General features: G+C 46.4%; 1 protein-coding gene and 1 long non-coding RNA gene across 8 annotated transcripts in view; both read left to right on the top strand.

Annotated features, from left to right (window-relative positions):
- Positions 1–18217, top strand: part of Dgki (diacylglycerol kinase, iota) — a 452769-nt gene that overhangs the window by 73532 nt on the left and 361020 nt on the right.
- Positions 7887–17938, top strand: LOC147994806 (uncharacterized). Its single transcript, XR_015686481.1, has 4 exons — positions 7887–8109; positions 8250–8362; positions 13726–13883; positions 14858–17938. It is a non-coding gene; the product is annotated as an uncharacterized LOC147994806 (long non-coding RNA).

Raw genomic sequence — 18217 nt, 5'->3', positions numbered from 1 at the left:
GCCGAGTGCCAGCATTTCATCTCAGAAAAAGCAATGCTTTTCCTGCAAGAGTTCGTTTTTTTCTGATGGAACCGGCATATGGACCATTTAATAGAAAACTCAAAAGACTTCGGAACACGATTTAGCAGCCGTTCAATCAAGCCGAAGCAATTTCTTTTGTCCCCAGCAGGGAAGAGGTGTTCAAGGAAGAGAGATGGAAGATGAAAGGGGAGGAGGCTTGAGGTCTCGAGGAATTTGTGAGGGGTGAAAATTTAGGGCACTTTGCTCCAGAAGACGAAGCTCCTCGCTTTGCCTCGAACCGAGATGCTCACTCCAGCCACTTGGTTCCTTTCCCTTGGAAATGTGCCCTTTGCTTACTCTTTGCTTGGAAGCAGCTGGGAAGGGTAATTTTTGCTCTGAGTCAGAGCTTAGCTTTTGCAGAAGCTGTTTGGTGAAAGTCATCTGTGGCCACCCCCGGGTTTGTAACTCAGTGTGATAAGGTTACTTAAATATGGATGCTTTAAAATGGCTATAAAAATAAACAATTCACGTAAACACACCCATCCCTCCCTGGTGTGGAGCTTTGTCCTCCTAGCTCCCCCCCTGCCTCTAACTCCTCCCGTGTCACTTGCTTAGCTCTGTGCTTCTAGTCCCGCTTGTCTTATAATTACATCACATGTGATCTGTCTTCCTTCCGTGCACAGTATGATTTGAAACCAACAACCTTGGGTCCACCTAACACAGTTCTCTGTCTTCCGAGTATCATTATGTCAGACTTACTAATTTAGTGAAAAAGTACTTGGGTTGCATTGTTCTGTAACATTTTACGTGATAGACGACATTCGTTGAGCCAACGGACTACATTGTTGGAGAGCTCAGAAATGTCTGAACTCCGTAGCAAGCTTACAGAACGTCAGACAGTTCAACTGACTGCTGTAAAGCCACAGACACAGTAACGGTGGGTACTTTAATCCAGTCAGTCTGGCTTGAAAGCCTGCTTTTCCCCATGACAATCTAAATTATTAAGACCTTTCGTATTGAGACGGAATTTCACTCTGTAGTGTAAACTCCCCTCAAACTCAACATCAAACCGTGACAGTATTCCTGCCCCAGATGTTTGAAGCTGAGGGATTACATACACAAGCCACCACAACTGGCTTACTTAGTTTTTAAAGGTGGGTCTTACTTATGTCATACAGGCTGGCCTGGAACTCATGATCTTCCTTCATCAGCCTGAGTGCTGGGATTACAGACATGTGCCAGCCCATGTGGGTAATTAGTATGGTTTTAGAAATGCCATTTACAGTGGGGTCACACAGCTATTATCGTTTCTTTGTTTTTATTTCCTTTGGGATTTCTGTTAGCTGGACATCCCGATGTTTTTACTTTAACTCTCCATGTCTGAGGGTTTGCCCTCAGAAAGGCCTCCTGACCTTTTTCTGCTCCCGATGGCTTTTGCTCTGTGCTGTTTTCCCCTCTCACGAGCAACTTCTTGCTTCTCGCTGGCACCTTTTGCCTCTCTCTTCTTCTTCCCTGTTATGTGATGTCCTCCTGCCTTATATTTTAAGGAGCTTTCCTCCCGTGTCACCATCAGCTGCTGTCAGTCACAGCTATGAAGAGGCAGCAGGAGCTGACGGGCGCTCGACAGATGCCCCGGTGTCAGATACTGGTTCTTCTGCAGAGTGACCTCAGCGGCATCATCAGCAAGCACTTCCTGCTCTAGAATCCCCCAGACTTGTTTCTGCTGGGGGGTACCTGTTGCAGGTGTTACAGGAGCTACATTCCAGCTGGGATGTGCTGCACCTGTTTGGATATCTATGCGCATGTGCGTGTGGAGGTCAGAGGTCAGAGGTCAGTATTGGCTTTCTTCTTTGTTTTACACCGTGTTTTTGACACAGATTCTCTTACCAATTTGATGACCCGGCTGGCCACTGAGCCTGAGGGATCCTCCAGCTCCTTTCTTGGTGCTGGGACTATAAGTGTATGCCGCCACATTGAGATTTTAAGTTGTGTGCAGGGAACTGTAGGGAACTTGAATGTAGGCCCTCGTTCTTGCCTGGCAAGTTAAGTGCTTTCTCCACTGATTCAGCTCCCCTGCCTAGGTCCTCCTTTTGAGACTGACATATTCCTGCCCCACCATCATCATCCTACGAAATGTCTCTACTTGTGTCCTTCCATCCTGGAGACCTCTCTCCCAGTTCTTCCTTTTATAACTGTTTGATGTAGTGAGTAATGGGCTTCATTATGGCATTTTTTAATTGTCAATTGCACTTTGTCCTTATTTGGCTCCCTTCCCCCACTGCTTGCTCCTGTCTTCCCTGATCCCCCTCTTGCTGTTACTGTTTCTCTCCCCCATGTAAATCCTTCTGCTTTGAGGTCACATATGTTCAGTTAATCTCCTTCCCCCTACCCTTAAGATGTCTTCTTCCTCTCTCTTGACCTCTTGTGACCCACAGTCCTTTCCCTCCTGTTCCACAAGGGAAGGAGTAGACTGGTCTCTTGTCCAGCTGCTTGTGACCCAGCCTGCCTTTCTCCACTCTTCCTGCTGAGGGCCGAACTCTCCAGTGTTGATAGGTCCGGATGGGGTGAGGGCGGGGCTTGTTTGTTCACGGTCCACCTTCTATTTCCTGTTGCTGGCCCTTATCTTTTCCCCTCGTCTGTGTGGAATTGTACTTTTTTAAGAATGTAATTACTTTCATTAGATTGGAATTTGGGAAGGGAATGGAGAAAAACAAGACACTAAAATGCCGTGGTCCATGAAAGTCTGGTTCCATCACTGTGGAGGAGCTCGATTTCCTGGAGTTTGCTTCACCTTCCCCTTGGTTTAGAGATGGAGGGACGATAGTCATGATATTTGCATGGAGTCATTTGCCATCTTCCTTGAGCTTTGGTAGTGGATGCAACCCTTTGTCCTTCCTTTTGTCTCAGGGCCCTTAGCCTTCACCAACCTTCTCCAGGTCCTTTCTCTTCCTGTGCGGCTCTGTGAGGCAAAGAGAAAGAGTCAGGTTTCAGGACGTGGATGAGGTATCCAGGGACACTCCTATCCCACCAGGCTTCCATTACTCTTTCCTTCTCAGCATCTCTGACTACTTACCTGGACCCTGACTCACCACGCTGACTCAAACACCAGATGCCAGCCTAGAGTGTGCGTATGGCTTCTCTTGGGAACTGTTTGAAGCTGTGGGGTAAATTCTGAAATCGACTCTCCCCTTTCTGTCCTAAGCCAGTAGTAGGCTGAAAGGTTTGGGAGTTCACATTGCTTCTGACAGCCTGGATATCATACTCAGCCTCTCCTTGGCTCCTGTAAGCCTGAGGTATGCTTGGCTGTGATGCATAGTAAATTATGTGCTGTGCAGTCTGTTACCTGTAGGAAGACTCCAGGCTTCCCTCCTTGTTCAGTGGACCAGTGTGGCAATAGCTTTGACAGGGATAACTGTGACAGGAAGGAGTTTTGGAAGGCTGATAAGGACATGTCCAGTGAAGTCATTCTGAGATTGCCAGTTAGGCTTTGCCACCAAGTTGGAAGAATGCACACAAAGTATTTATCAGATATATAGCACTCATGAAGATGTAAAGAATGACATATATGTATGTCTTAAAATGACTTGAATGTGCTGGAATGCTAGTCTAAAAATAGCAAGATGACATTTCAAAAGGTATAAATCTAATTTTGGAATAAAAAACAAGTCAGTGGTAATGATGGGTGCAAACACCTTTTGCCATCTTTTTCTCTAGTAGAGAAAGAGGCCGAGAGGTTTTCTGTGACTATGAGCTCAAGACAAGCCAGTGGGTTCAATGAGAGTAATACAAGTGTACCTGGGGTAATGGAACACAGCTTCCCATTCAAATACTTAGGCCACACCTGGAGCCTTGAGTTTGCTGACCAGTAAACCTTTTGCTGCACAGAGTGGATGAGAGCTTTCCAGAGAAGGATGATTGGCAAGGGGCCTGAGGGCCTGGAGTGAGGCCCTAGTGAAACAATGGAGAGAACCGAGTGTATTGGATGGGAAAGAGCATTGTTTTGTTAGCTGTGAAATTTTAGGTGAGCTACTTACTGTCTGAGCTTTAGTAGGGTCATGAAATGAGCCTATGAACATTCTATATGTCAGGGTTTGAAGTGTGTCCTCTGGATTGGTCACTAATATGGCCACCCTTACCTGTCTCTCTAACCAAAACAGTAAGAGTGGAAGAAAATGACGTAGTCTGGTATTTGTTGTTGCTATAGCAGAATACCCAAAGCTGGGCTATTTGTAAGGAATAAAGGTTTATTCATCATACATTTCTGGAGTTGGGAAGTTCCAGGGAAGACTACTGTTTCTGTCAAAGTCCTTTTTTTTGGTGGGGACCTTGGGCACAGTCTTGAGTTAGCCGACAGCATCCCATGGGGGGGGGGGCAGGTACAGAGAACAGCACTTTTATAACAGACCAACTCTCAAGATAAACTCACGAATCTGTATCTGGATTAACCCATCTGTGATAGCAGTGCCCGCATGACTTAATCATCTTTTAAGGGGTTCTGCTTTATATTGGTTTCTTGGTACCTTACAGTGGGGGATTGAATCTCAGCATGAGTTTGCATGGGGCATTCGAATCACAGTAAAGGGTTCAGTAAATGCCCAGGGCAAGAGGTAGAAATGGGGCTATCGTGGTACCCCAGTCAAGCTGTGGGAAAGTCTCTGCTGAGAGGCTAGGGGTGGTAAATGGCCTGCCTTGGGAGGCACTTACACTGGGCTCTTAGAAACTTTTATACAATGTGACATTTCTGGCTGGATGTAGTGTACTAAGTCAACTTGGAGGTTCTCACTAAGGGCTGTGGCACATAGTGCTGTGCTGGGGCCAGGAGGCTTGTAAAGTAAGTTAAATAGTGAAGTGCAAGCTACCCTAGCCTGCTTCACCTTATTTTACATGTACAAAAGAGGACAATAAACGGAAGTCTAGCCTTTTACCTCCTATCAAAGTTCCTCATGAGCGATAAAGCGAATTCAAGACTGTCCATTTGAACTGGAGGTGTATTCAGAAGTGTGATTAGAACATTAATATCCTGAGCTTAGGGTTCATTGTTTCATGAGGTGTGTATCTCAGAGTATTCTTGAGTGATCCCAGTCACAGCTGAAATGAGTGTCTAAATGCAGTTATTAAATATTTTCAGGACGAGTCCCTGGGATCAGTGACAGCATCTGACCAGTCGTTAATTGACGTCTTCAGTATCTTAAAACAGGTATAGCATTAATACCCATGCCATGGAGAGAGGCTAGATCATGGAGGCAACCTGTCACTTGCCTCCTGATTTTCAGATCTAGGCCACTCTCTCTGCCTTTACAGTTATGACAAGAGGGTCGGAATTCTTGAGGTCTTGAGCCTGGTGTTGTAACACTCGTGGGCAGCCGGCTGGCTGGTATCTCACCATCAGTGAGCTCAGATTGCACTTTCTGTTTTGGGTATTACTTCCCATTGGTGACCGTCTACCAGTTAAAGAGTTGTCAGTACCTCGAAAATAAAGCCCCCTTCCTTTGTTCACCCTTTATCACTCTTCATTTGTGGAGAGGAAAAGCTAAGGATCTCCCCAGAGACTGGAGGTTCAGTTGTCTCATTAGGGTACACTCCTAGATCACCACAGCACAGGGGGAAAGCTAGGGCTGTTCCTTTCTGGAATTCTGGATTGTCAGCACAGATACTAACCCTAACTAACAGAGAAAAGCTATTGAGTGGCCATCGATATTCTTTGGGGGGAATCAAACAACTGCAGTTTCATCCTTCTGTACATAATTTCTCTGGTGCCTCAGACCCATGCCAATTTTGACAGTGGTCATTTGCATGCTTCCAACAAGAAAAGAAAGCCACATGGAGAAGCATAATGTGCTTATTACCAAGGCATAAAAATCTTTTATGTCCATCTTATTCTTAAAGAAATCGGTGACTCATCAGACTTAACATATGGACATTGTGCCCCTCTGAAAATGTCTCTTCCTTATCATTAATTTAGATAAGGTTCAAGAGATCATGGGCTTTAGATAATGAACACCTTGGATGAGGCCAGAGAGTTTTACATACATATGAGTGGTTGGAACAATGGAGTTAAATCTTAATGTATTAATTCTTTGCCCTTCAATCCATAATATTAAACTCTCCATCTGTCAGAAACTGCACTGGATACTGGCCCTAAAGATGCATGTGCCATGGCAGGTGTAATGAGAGCTGGGTGGTGTTCTTGGTGGAAATATGCCGAGGATGCTGTGGCATAGAGAAAATGAGTCTTATGAGGACTTGGGTAATATTGAACACCTGAGGCTTCAGGTGAAACTTAAGTTTGAAGAGTTTTGAAGAATGTGGAAGAGTTTTAGTATCACATAATCAGAGAACAGCATTCATGATGGATGGCACAATATGCAGAAACTTTGGATAACCTGAAAAACCAATTTTCAGTGGTCACCAGTGACTAAGAACTGGAGCAGGGGGAGATGCTATATATTTCCTTACTCTACGGTTCTGTATTTTCTGATTGAGAGGAAAACCCATAGAATACCCCAAGAAAGAATGGTTAAAGCATGAAGGGCCCACCTTCTAATCTCAGGGAAGGTAATTTTCATACTTATCTGATTGTTGGAATCCCTTCTCAGGCCATTCCCTTGAGTCTTGTTTCTGTTCTGAGGTGGGACCCAGAGATTTATTTAGTAGAGCCATAGTTAAGTGTGTGAAATTGTAGACCAGGGAGAGCTGCAGAGGCATAAAACTGGGAAGAACTCTTGATAAGGAATGATTTGAAAAGGGTAAGTGCTTTTGACAATCTATGTCATAAATAATGTGGGTCAAGAAAGAGATAATAGCAAAAAGCTTAGACTGTCTTGAGGGGAACTAAAGAAGTCAAGTCAGTCCGACTTGGTCATGGCCTAGCTATACATAGGTGATAACAGGTGAGGAAGAAAAAACTCATGGTGCCAGTTTTCAGATGGGACCTCAGAGGGGGAATGGCTCCTTAGGATAGATTTTTCAAGTTGAGTTCAAACTCCTTACACAGCTTTTTCATGGAGATCGCTAACAGATTGTAAATAAGAAGGGCTGGAGCCTAGGAGAGGGATTCTGTGGGCTTCCATACACTGTGAAATTTAAATTCTCCTGTGTAACGGATTACTACTAAGGGGACAGAACATTCAGACAGAAGGGCAGAAGGCCTGGAGCAGAAGTCAGTGGAAAAGTCTAAGAGAGCTGACGAGGCATTCGTGACAGAACTCAAGAGGGAGAGCAAGGAGGAGAAGGAGAGGGTGGGAGATGGTACCAAAGGAGGAGAGAGACCAGCTTGGTGATGGTGAGACCTTCACCAAAGAAGGAGGAGAAGGATTGTGTCTTTGAAGAAGCATTCAGGACCCTAGTCTGAGGTTGCTCCCCGGGCAGAGTTGACTCAGCAGATCCCAGTGAGCTGGATAAGGAATTCTGATTATCCACTTTTTGGTCACTAGTGATTTTTGAGCATTTACAGAGTGAACATGTCTTTGATTGTTTTATGTATATTGTTTCATTTAATAATCTCGATTAACTATAAGGAGTAGATAAGCTACTACCTCAGTGAAATATGGGGAAACTGAGGCAGCAAAGGTTAAATCTCAAGCCAAGATTCGAAGGTCAGTTAAGGGTCTTTGAAGACCCACCTCTCTGTTCTGGGGCATAATCCCAGCTACTTACTAAGGAGAACAGTGGTGTGGGGGTGCATGCCCTGAGGTCAGTCAACAGGAAAGCTCTTCAGATCTGTGGGTCTGCCGTGGTTCTGGAGGGAAACACTCTGCACTAGGCTGAATGCAAAGCATGGAAAAAAAATGACAGGAATCTGGATTTCCAAAACGGAAGGTAAGTGGCCTATAGGTGGGAACGTGAGTCGAAAGGAGAGTGTGTCTGAAATGGGAAACTACACCTGTGGTATGTGGGGCAAGAGTCAGCATGGAGAAGCTGGCTTAAGAAACAAGACACGGAGGACATTTGGGTTGAATCAAGCTCTCCAAGGAAGCAAGAACCAGCGAGATTCAGAGCAGCCTAAAGAGACTCATCCTGGAAAGAAAAGGGTGTAAGCAGACGGGTGTGCTGCGAGACCCTGGGAGAAGGACTGTGTCTTTGAAGAAGCATTCGAGGCTCTGGTGAGATGTAGGTAGATCCTCAGGCAGAGCATTCTCAGCAGATCCCTGTGGGTTGGTTAAAGAACTCTAACAGTCATTTTCTTGGCCAAACAAAAGAGTTCTTAATGAACCTAGCCCGTCGTGTCCCCCTTTCTCCTCTATCTCTAGGGTCTGTGTGAAGCCTTAGTTTCTAGCCACACGCGTTGTCCCTCAGGAGTGGCACTTTTCCATTAGGAGCAAACAGAAGAGAAGCTGCTCTGAAGGAAAACTGGTGGAGAGAGGTGAGACAAGGGAAGAGGGATTTCTGCACCTTCTCTTTGTCACTGCTGGGAAAGAGGGAGCCAGAGGCCAAGGGGGTAAAGTCACAGAGGTAGGGGCAGCCAGGAGGTGGGTTGGAGGAAAGCCAGCCTGTTTAACAAGCAAAGCAGATAAAGATTAGAGTAACCATGACAACAAGCTGCTGGCGAAGACTGGGGTTTGGGACCGAGGGAGGGAGGTGGAATGAGTCGGCTGGGTAAAAGCCCAGAGTTTTGGAAAATGACATTTCTTCCCTCAGGCTCTTGGCTGTTCCAGAAATCACCAGAGTCACCCACAGTGACTGGAAAGGAAGGGAAGGCAAGAGGGAGGGCAGGAGAGATCAGTAGGCAAGGTGGGTCTAGCTGACCCAGAGAAAGGGAGCGACCTGAGACTGGGAACAGGGCTGGTGACTGCAGGGACACTGGGAACACTCAGGGTGCATTGCCCAGTCTACCTCTAGCACATGTATTCTTCTGTTCAGTCCTATTTACCATGTGTGCTGTGGTAGTGGAGGTGTGGCAAAGAATGTGGTTTTTGTGCTTTTAGTTTTCTAGGATGTCACTTTTTTTTTTTTTAAACTCCTGGGTAGCGAGGCCTGAACCTGTCAAGAATGCTTTTCTGGGGATGCTCCAAGTTTATGTGTACCTGAGAGAGGATAGAGAGTTGGTGTGCCCATGTTAATGTGGCCTCTTTACCAAGCCTACATCTGGATTTAGTCAAGAGCTTCTTGGAAGTCCTCTGCCCTTGAGCCAGTTGCTAGTCTCTTCTCTAACTGCTCAGGGATCTGTCAGTAAGAACGCAGACGCTTTAAAGGGAGAGGTGAATGCTGCTACTTCTTTCTGAGTAAGATCAAAGTACCTGAGTGGGAACACTGAGACACTGGCAGCATCACCACAGACAAACGGCTCTTTTGGCTTACGTATCTCCTCATCACGCCCAGCATGGTCTATCCCAAAATAGCACCAGCACAGTTGGAGAGGGACACAGACTTCTCAGTCTAATGTAAAGAGCTCTGCAAAAGTGGCTCTGGAGGTCGGTCAGCTGCTTCTCTCGCTCTCTTCACGACTTCACTCGGACCCTTCCACATCTTCCTCCATGTGCAGATTCAGGAGCTACACACGGTCTGGGTAGGGGGTGGAGTCGGAGTACAGAATGAGTCCTGGGGAGCCTGAAGCCCAAGGCCCCTTGGGATCTTGCAGTCACACAGGAGCGGAAAGCTTAGGAATCACAGACAACATTCCTGAGACTTTGCAGTTTTAAATGGGGAAGAAGGTGGTAAAGTGGATTCAGAGCCCTCACCAAATGGCTCCCTCTCCTAAGCACATGTACCTCAAGCGTGTAAAGAAAGAGGCCCTCTTGTTCAAAGAAAAAATTCTGAGAGAGATATAGGTCCAAGCTCTTTGTCACGAACTGTCACGAGTAGCTGGGAAGAGGAAAAGCAAAGGTAGCTGATTTCCCCTGAGTGCAGAGGAGAGCTGGCTCAGTCTTGGAAAGAGGTGGCAACTTTGCCAGCTGCCTGATAGGACCTTTGCTTTTCCTCCTTTTCTCAAGCCTGCTTCTCTCAGGTGGATTTAGTCATCTTGTTTCTTTTCTCCATCCTGAACGGGAAGTATGAGTTTGAAAAGCAACGAGACAGAGTTCCTAAAACCCCGGGGGCCAGGCTATGTGTTGAGATTTTGTCGGTGAGAGAGATGTCCAGAAATAGTGGCTTTAATTTTCTCTGTTGTCTGGCACTTCCAGGGTTTGACATAACCTACTTGTCCTGTGGTCACTCACCAAGCACCCTAAAAGGGAAAGAAAAGAAAGGAGGGTGTAGGCATAGGGTACAATAAAGCGTTCCCCAAGAGGATGTGGAGGATAGAAGGAAGCTGTAAACCAGGTGTCAGGTGCACACCTTTAATCCTAGCCCGCTGGAGGCAGAGACAGGCAGATCTCTGGGTTCGAGGGCAGCCTGGTCTACAGAGTGAGTTCTAGGATAGCCAAGGATACACAGAGAAACCCCGTCTCAAAAAACAAAAACAAAAAATAGCAACAACAACAACAACAACAACAACAACAACAACAACCAGAAAGTCTATGCTGGAGTGAATGCATTGACTTACTCGTAGTCCGCCTGACAAACAAACCAAGCCTCTTCATTCGTGAGTTAGTTTATTAAGCACAAATTGTCTCTGGGTAAGTGCTGAATCAGGGCAAGAGAAATATCACAGGAATGCAGATAACACACGATTTCACCTCTCCAGGAGCCTGGTGTTAGTGGGTGAGAAACACAGACTTAGGTAGCTGTGTTGTAGGTTCATGGGTACTCTGGTGGGTGAACCTGTGTGCACGTTACAGGTGACGGTCGGCCTGTCCTGGCTGAGGGTAAAGATGGAGGATCATTTAGGAAGCTGCAGCAATGAAGTGCCACAGTTCTGTACTGAAGGCTAGAAGTTCCTAACTAAGGTTCCGACAGGGTTACGTCTCTGGGGGAGATGTCTTCCTAGCTAGGAGAAGCCCACCTCTCTGCTTCTGAGAGAGAAGAAAGGTGAAAGAACACACAGATCCATTCCCTGGTGACTTTTCTATAAAGGTTCCGTCTTATCAGATCAGAGCTCCACTATTTAAACAATTTGTACATTAATCAATTTATATATTTATCTTTGGTGGTGGGGTTTGGGCACTCCATGTTGCATGTGTAGAGGTCAGAGGACAGCTTGTGGAAGTTCATTCGCTCCTTCCCTTATGTGGCTCCTTGTGATCAAACTCAAGTTGTCAGGCCTGGTGACAGGCACCTTTTCTCGGTGAGCTATCCCAGTGTCTTCAAAGCCTTACGTACTATTTATTTTAACCTTAACTACTTCCTTAGAGCCTCTCCCACCCTTTTCAAAACCAGCCATGTTTGGGGTTAATAATTCAGCGGGCGTATTTTAGGGCTATGCAGCAGTTCATGGGGAACAGAAGGCTTCACAGAGTAGGTGACAATTGAATGAGTCCTAAAGTGTTACCCAGTGATGGGACATGGGTAGGCATATCTCATATCAGAAAGGGACCCATGGGAAGGTGTGGCATGGCTCTACACAGTGGGAAAGTACGAGCAGTTTAGTGGCCCTGGGATGAAAAGGGGAAACATGGGTATTGGATAAAGGAGTTAGGCTTGTCCAGTTGATATGGGATCGCTAACTAATCTCCAAGGAAGGGGCATTGTGTCTTGTCTCTGGGGAGTTCAGAGGGCCCGATGAGAGAGGGAAGCAAGGGGAAAGCCAGGAGGGCCAGATGAGGGAGACTAGATCTAGAGAGGAGAGGCAGGAGCTCCCAAGTGAGGGAGAAGGGTAGAGGAGAGAAAAGGGGTCTGGTCTTGCTTGCTGACTGCTGCATGTGGGCGGAGCACTGTACCGAGCTGGTTTCCGGTTCTGGCTTGACTGATTTGTTCTAGAATGAGATACAGGTGAAGAACAGACACCGAGAGGCAGGGCACAGTTTTAGAGACTTTGAATGTAACTGTTCATTTCTCGGTGTTCAGGGGAGAGGTCAGAGCAGAGAGGCTCCTGGGCCTCCTCTCTGTGGCAGTGTGGGAAGAGCTAGGACATGGAGGTGGATGCTTTCTGTGATGTTGCGTGACGCTTAAGGAATGGGAAGAAGAGAAGGCCCGGGAAGGCCCGGACTGAGGCACATACTAGAGTGAAAGGAGGAAGTGGAGCTAAGGAGAGGCGGTTCTCTGTGGAGCTGCAGGGCAGAGCAGGAAGGGCAGAGGTCCCGGCCCTGGCATGCCATCTGTGAGTCTGGAGGAAGTTCCCCTGGAGCAGGAGGTGCAATCTGAAGCTTGATGGGATGGATGCAGCAAGACCTACCTAGGGAACCCAGGGCAAGGGCAGCTTCAGAAGTCAAGGGCAACCTTCATTCTTTTGTCCCTGGAATATTTTTAGATACGGTAGAATTTTTGTGTGGAGACTGAAGAGAAAAATAAAAGCAGAGATCGTTGCATGTGTGCGGATGCTCCTGTGTGCACACACGCACATGTTTGTGTGTCCTTGTCCAACTCTAGGTGGAAAGGTCAGAGGTCAATGTTGGTTGTCCCTCACTCCTCAGGAGCTATCCATCTCCATCACCTGAGTCAGGGTCTCTCACTAGGACCTGGATGGCCTGCAAGCCACGAGCTTCTTGCCCTTGTCCCCCCAGTGCTGTGATAATTCTGCACCATCACACCAGGCTTTTTATGTGGGTGCTGGGGTTGCACTCAGGCCCTCACTGAGCTGTCCGCCCAGCCCCTCAAACATCATACCCGTGCAAACACACAACCCAAGTGCACAGAGCCCACGTGGTTGAGAAAGGAATGGCACTAATGGATGTATCTGGGTAAATGTGTAGGTTTTAGGGACCCTTGTATGATTTGAAAGACTTTGGGGGAGGGAAAGAGAACAAATCCAGTTAGCCTTGTGAACACTGAATTAATCAACTCAGGCCTACACAAGGCAGTCCTTGAGGCAAATGCATTTTAAATTGGAGTTTAATTTTTTTTTTAAAACTCCACAAGTCTAAATACTTAGTCCCGGAGATGGATGAAGTTAAATAGTTCTTTTAAGAACAGCACTGCATGGAAAATAACTAGGTTTGCCTTGCTAAGTTTAGCATATAAAGCTCTTTCCTGAATGGCGTCTTTGTCAGCCCCAGGCTGGGGGAGTTCAGTTCCCTTTTATTTGGTGAATTCCTTAATTGGATTTTGTTTGCCGATCTTACTTTCTCACATTGTAAGATTTTAATAAATCATTATAATCATTCCCTTCTGTCTTGCAAAAGCTAACCTTCCTGACAGTTCCCGAATGATTGTCCCCCCTCCTGTGTTTGCATCTCGGGATTATTAGTGTGGTTTACAAACGAATCAGAAAAGGCCTTTGCAGCCAGGGTTCATTTCCATCATTTCCCAGATTTCCCAGTCCTGAAGCGAGAGTGTGCAAAACCAGGAACCTGAGAGGTCATGCTCCACAGGGAGGGCACAGCAGGCCCTGGCACATTATCTCCTGCCTGGATTAATGATGAGCTGTGTGGTGTGGAAATGGGGGGTGTGTGTGCGGGGAGGTGATCCCCTATCTGCTTGGTTATTAAAGCCTCTGCAGGAAGCAGGCTTATTGGTGATCTATAAGCACTGGAAGCCGCTGCATTCTCAACACCGATTCTTCTATGTCAGCTATCGTTGATGATGGGGAAGGTAGGACTATTTATTCTGTGTAAGTGCTGTGCTGGGTGAAGGCCTGGCTCAGAGTACACCCCTCTCTCTCTCCGGCTGTGGCTGGCCTTCCCACAGTGGGTGCAGGGGAGCTCATTCACCACTTGGAAAGTGAATTGTAGACACTCTCCTTTACTTCTGCAGTGTCTCCCGTCGTCGGCTGCTGTTGCCAGCTGCTTTTCAGGTTGCTATGACGCTGTGTGGGTTGGCTCCTATTGCAGAGGTTCCAGCCCATGCTCCCTGGGCCAGGGGCATGGCAGAAGAGGATGAGGGTGTTCACTTCCTGGTGATGGGAAGGAGAGGTGAGGAGACAACTCAGACCAAATATAACCTTGTATGTTCCAAAGCGTGTCCCCAGTAACCTGCATCTTCCACCTCCTAAAGTATTCAGCCTCTCAGTGAGCATCACGTGAGCCTGTGGGGGGGGGCATTCCATTCTACAGCTGTGTTGCCTGTAGACACAACATGGGACAATGGTCGCTCTTGGCTGTATCCTTTCCTAAGTGTCTGTCTTCCTTACCACCAACATTCCAGGCTACATTTGATGTGGGGACAGTAGGCACTAGGTAGCTGTCCCTCAAGCTGCATGATGTTCACAGGTCCCTTCTTGTGTGGGGCCCTTTTGAAGAAGTGGCAGTTGTTTTAAGGGTTGGGCACATGTAAGTTGGCTTAGTCTATGTGTGAACCCCCAAGCCAAAGGGCTCACTTTCTATTTGCACACATTGAGAATACAGAGGATTATGTTTCATTGTTTTTTGTGTTGCTTTCCTCTCTCCTTTTTTTCCCAATCCTCCATGCCCACTGTGTGTCCATCCTCTCCTGGTAGCCATCTTTCCACTTTGCTATCAGCATCCCTCTGCCCCAATGGTCTCCTGTCTGTCTGCATAGTCAGTCTCTGTAACCTTCTTGTTTACATGTGTGCAAACATTAGAAGTTCAGGTTTACACATGGCGTAGCTCAGTGGCAGAGCACTTGCCCCAAAGAGCTTACTCTGAAAGAAGAGTGATATTCAAACTGAAAAAAATCTCACTTAATTTCTGCTTCTTAGTGGGAAGTCTTGAGAAAGGCTCCCGTCTTTCTAATTTTTCCATTTGTATTTCTTTTCAGTTTTCCCTACTAGTCACGAGAGTAATTAGTGCATTAGCGAGCTGGAGGCCTTCTTTAGCTTTCCTCTTGTTGCTGCATAACCCAACTGTGTGCCAAATTCGTGGTCCACATAGACAAGGTCAATTAATATTGAGTCGATATTTTATCCCATGTATGCATAAAAACCTAGCTACAGAAATGTTCCTGAGAGCAAAATCGACAGTCAAGATGCCTGAAGCCTGAAGAGAAAGCTTCAGCGGGAGGAGGAAGGCAGGTCCTCTCCAGTATGCATTATTTGAATGCCTATGCTCCATGGATACCCCTACCCTCAAGCGCAACAGTTCCAGAAACATGGTTTGCTTCCAATGGCACAGACATTTTCCCAGCCCCTTGGGTCTTCAAGGAAGCTTCAGGACAGTGGCTGCAGTATTGAAGCCAGCTCTCCCGAGGACCCAGGGGAAGCTGCCACAGTCACTGCTGCCGTTTCTGCCTGTCTTTGCTCAAAAGTTGGCAAATGCTGGTCATGTCGTGGATCTATTTATAGCAAGCACACGTCTAACCACCTTGTTCTTTTCTTAGCATCAGCTTGATGTGCTATCAATTATCCATAAGGTGAATGGCAACACAAGAGAGGAGGTGCTCTGAGGTGAGAGATGGGGGCGTGATGGAGGTCACATGGGAACAGCTCCAGAAGGGAAGGGTAAAGGAGACATTCCTTGCTGGCCTAAGCTGGTGAGAGTGGCTGCAGACAGATCTGTGGCAATCCCGAACTGCTTGACTGTCTTACATTCTGCCCCACTTCCATGTGTCTGTTGATACCTAAAAGGAAGGGAACAAGACACAAAGATGGCAACCTCCTTCCAGGGGTCATCTGTATCCTCCTCTCCAGCTAGAGAAAGAATATGTTGGAAGCCCGCGTAGGAGCCTCAGGGCACAGTGTGGATGCGGCTGCACATTGTTACTCCACAGGGGACACTTTGTGTGAGGATGGGATGAACTCTAGGGATGGATGTTGTCTCTGGATCAACAAGGATGGTATCGTTGGAAGCTGCAATAGCAACCCCACTGCCCTGGCCTCTGGTAGCTTCTCCACAGAGCCTCCTCAGCTCTCAGCACCCTAGACTAGCCTGTTACCTTCTCACTGACTGTTCAAAGGATGCTCCTTTTGGAAACAGCTCCTGTCCCCTACTTCCACTTCCGCCTCCCTCCTCCCCTTCCTCCTTCTCCCCCTCCCTCTTCTCATCTTCCTCCTCCTCTTGTTCCCTCCCATTCTTCTACTCTTCCTCCTCCTTCTCCTTCTTCCTCTACTCTCTGTTCATTCATCCCTTTCGTCCCCTTTCCCTTTTCTTTCCTCTTGCTCCTCCCTTTTCCTCTTCCCCTTTTTTCTCCTCTTCTTCTTCCTCCTCCTTTCTCTTTATTTTTCTTCCCTGTCCTCTCTTCTTCTTTCCCTCTTCTTTCTTTTGCCCCTTTTCCTCCTTTCTCCTGCCTCTGCATGTTTCAGAGAAACACCATCGCTGTGTGAGACTGGCTGTACCCCAGTCATTGTCTCATTTATCTGTTATTAGTTTGAGGCTGCCCTGTGGGTCCTGCTGTGCTTTGGTTTCAAAGCTGTTAGAATCATACTATGTTTTGCTGTCAGAAATCCCAGAACTCAAGGGCTCATGAGCAGGGAGGTTGAGGATTCTGCTGTTCATCTGCAGCCTACTGTAGGCTCTCCCTTCCAATCCAAGACCCCTGTTTACTGTGGGCTTTGCGGGGTGTGTGTGTGTGTGTGTGTGTGTGTGTGTGTGTGTGTGTGTGTGGTGTAGTGGCTCATCTCCTTCTGCTTATCTCTTTTCTGTTTTCCCCTCCCCCTCTCCTGCTGCTCCTCCCTCCTTTGGCAGTAAAGATTCAACTGCCCTGGAGGTGTGTGCTGCTAACTTCTTGGAGATAGAGCAGCTGTGTTCTGAAAGGCATTGGGTTTCTTGTAAGGGTCATCAGCTCTCCTAGTTCTGTCTGACTCTCACAGACTCCTTACTTTAAGGCTAATACCATCTGCCTGACTAATCCACTTTCAGGGACACTGTCTAGTGCCAGAGAATGTCTGCATCTGTCCAAGAGTCTCCAGGTGCCTGGGGATGCACTTGCAGCCTTTCTTTCTTTCTTTCTTTTTTTTTTGGCAGGGCTGCCTGTCTGTTTTCTTCTCTATAGTCAGATCACTAAAATTTAACTTGCTCTACTGTTTAGAAAGCTCATGAGGAGGAATTGAACTGATTATTATGAATGTAGAATAGCCAATGTTCAGGTATGCGTATGCATGTGTACATGTATGTGTTTGCATGTCCATGTAAATGTGTCTATGTGCACACATGGTTTGTGTGCACTGAATAACATGTAGGCATCTGTGAGTATTGCTGGGTCTCTTGGAAGGATGATTACGCATGTGGGAGTGGGGTGGAGTGGGTGGATGTTTTCTGCAGAACCTGCAGGCTGTCAAAGTCATCAGGTGACTGGTAAGGAGGGTCCTTTGCTTTTCTGTTTTATGTTATGACCAAAAAAATATGTAGGTTTACAGCCATTAAGGCTTCTTTCTTTTCCTTGTAGACTGCAACTTTTAAGTCAAGAATTTCTGTTGATACCTTTTTGGGGACTGAGACTTTCCTTTTGTGCTATATGGATGATGTCATTCCAAAGCCAGGGGTTTCACTGCCCACAGTCTCTCTGGATCACTGCCACCTCTTCTTTATTTCTCACAGCTATTGTCCAGGGAGAAATCTTTTTGAAACCGTCTAGAAAGACGTGTTTTCTAGGCATATGTTTTGGAAATAAGCACAGTTTTAGTGTGAGGTCTCTGTGGCATGATTTATGACCTTGAAATATATTGATAGATTTATTACACACAGCTTGTGTTTAAATGTATAACCGGTCATATATGTGTGTCATGTTAAATGAAGTCTAATGATTGCCTAGTGACTACATATAATCAATAAACCAAGCGGTATGGTTTTAGCTTTTACATTTGGAGCTCATTTTATTATTCTTACTTAGTTTGCTCCTGAGGAGTCCACATAGAACTGCGCGTTGCTCCTGGTAATTGGAGAAAATGATTAGAAAGTATTTGTTATGTTTCTTCCAAGATTTAACGCAGGACTTGAAAAGCTGTAGTCCATAGGTCAGTGGGGCCCACTGACTTTTATAAATAAAATGTACTGAGATGTGGGCTGGCTCATTCATTTGCCAACTGTCTGTGGTTTTTGTCTATTTGTTTATAAATAAAGTTTGATTGAAATGTGGGCCATGGCTTATGGTTTATGGGTGTTTTTGCTATAACTGCAGGCTTAAGTAGTGTCAATGCAGATTTAATAGCTCATAAAGCTTAAAATATTCAATGTTTGTCCCTTAACAGATGCAAGACATTTTCTCTAACTTAACTTACAGTTTTTTCCTTTAAATTTTTTCAAGAGGGTTAGAGCAACACTGGATGGTTAATGGTCTTTAATGGAACAAGGAGTCATTATCTCTTCTCCTGGAGACTGTAAACAAATCAGGAGAGAGGGAGAGAAAGACAGTT

The sequence above is a fragment of the Rattus norvegicus genome, chromosome 4, assembly GCF_021556685.1.
Source record: "Rattus norvegicus strain SHRSP/BbbUtx chromosome 4, alternate assembly SHRSP_T2T, whole genome shotgun sequence".
NCBI classification, from domain to species: Eukaryota; Metazoa; Chordata; class Mammalia; order Rodentia; family Muridae; genus Rattus; species Rattus norvegicus.
Note: the sequence above shows the minus strand (reverse complement) of the source record. Positions and strands in the feature narration are given on the sequence as shown.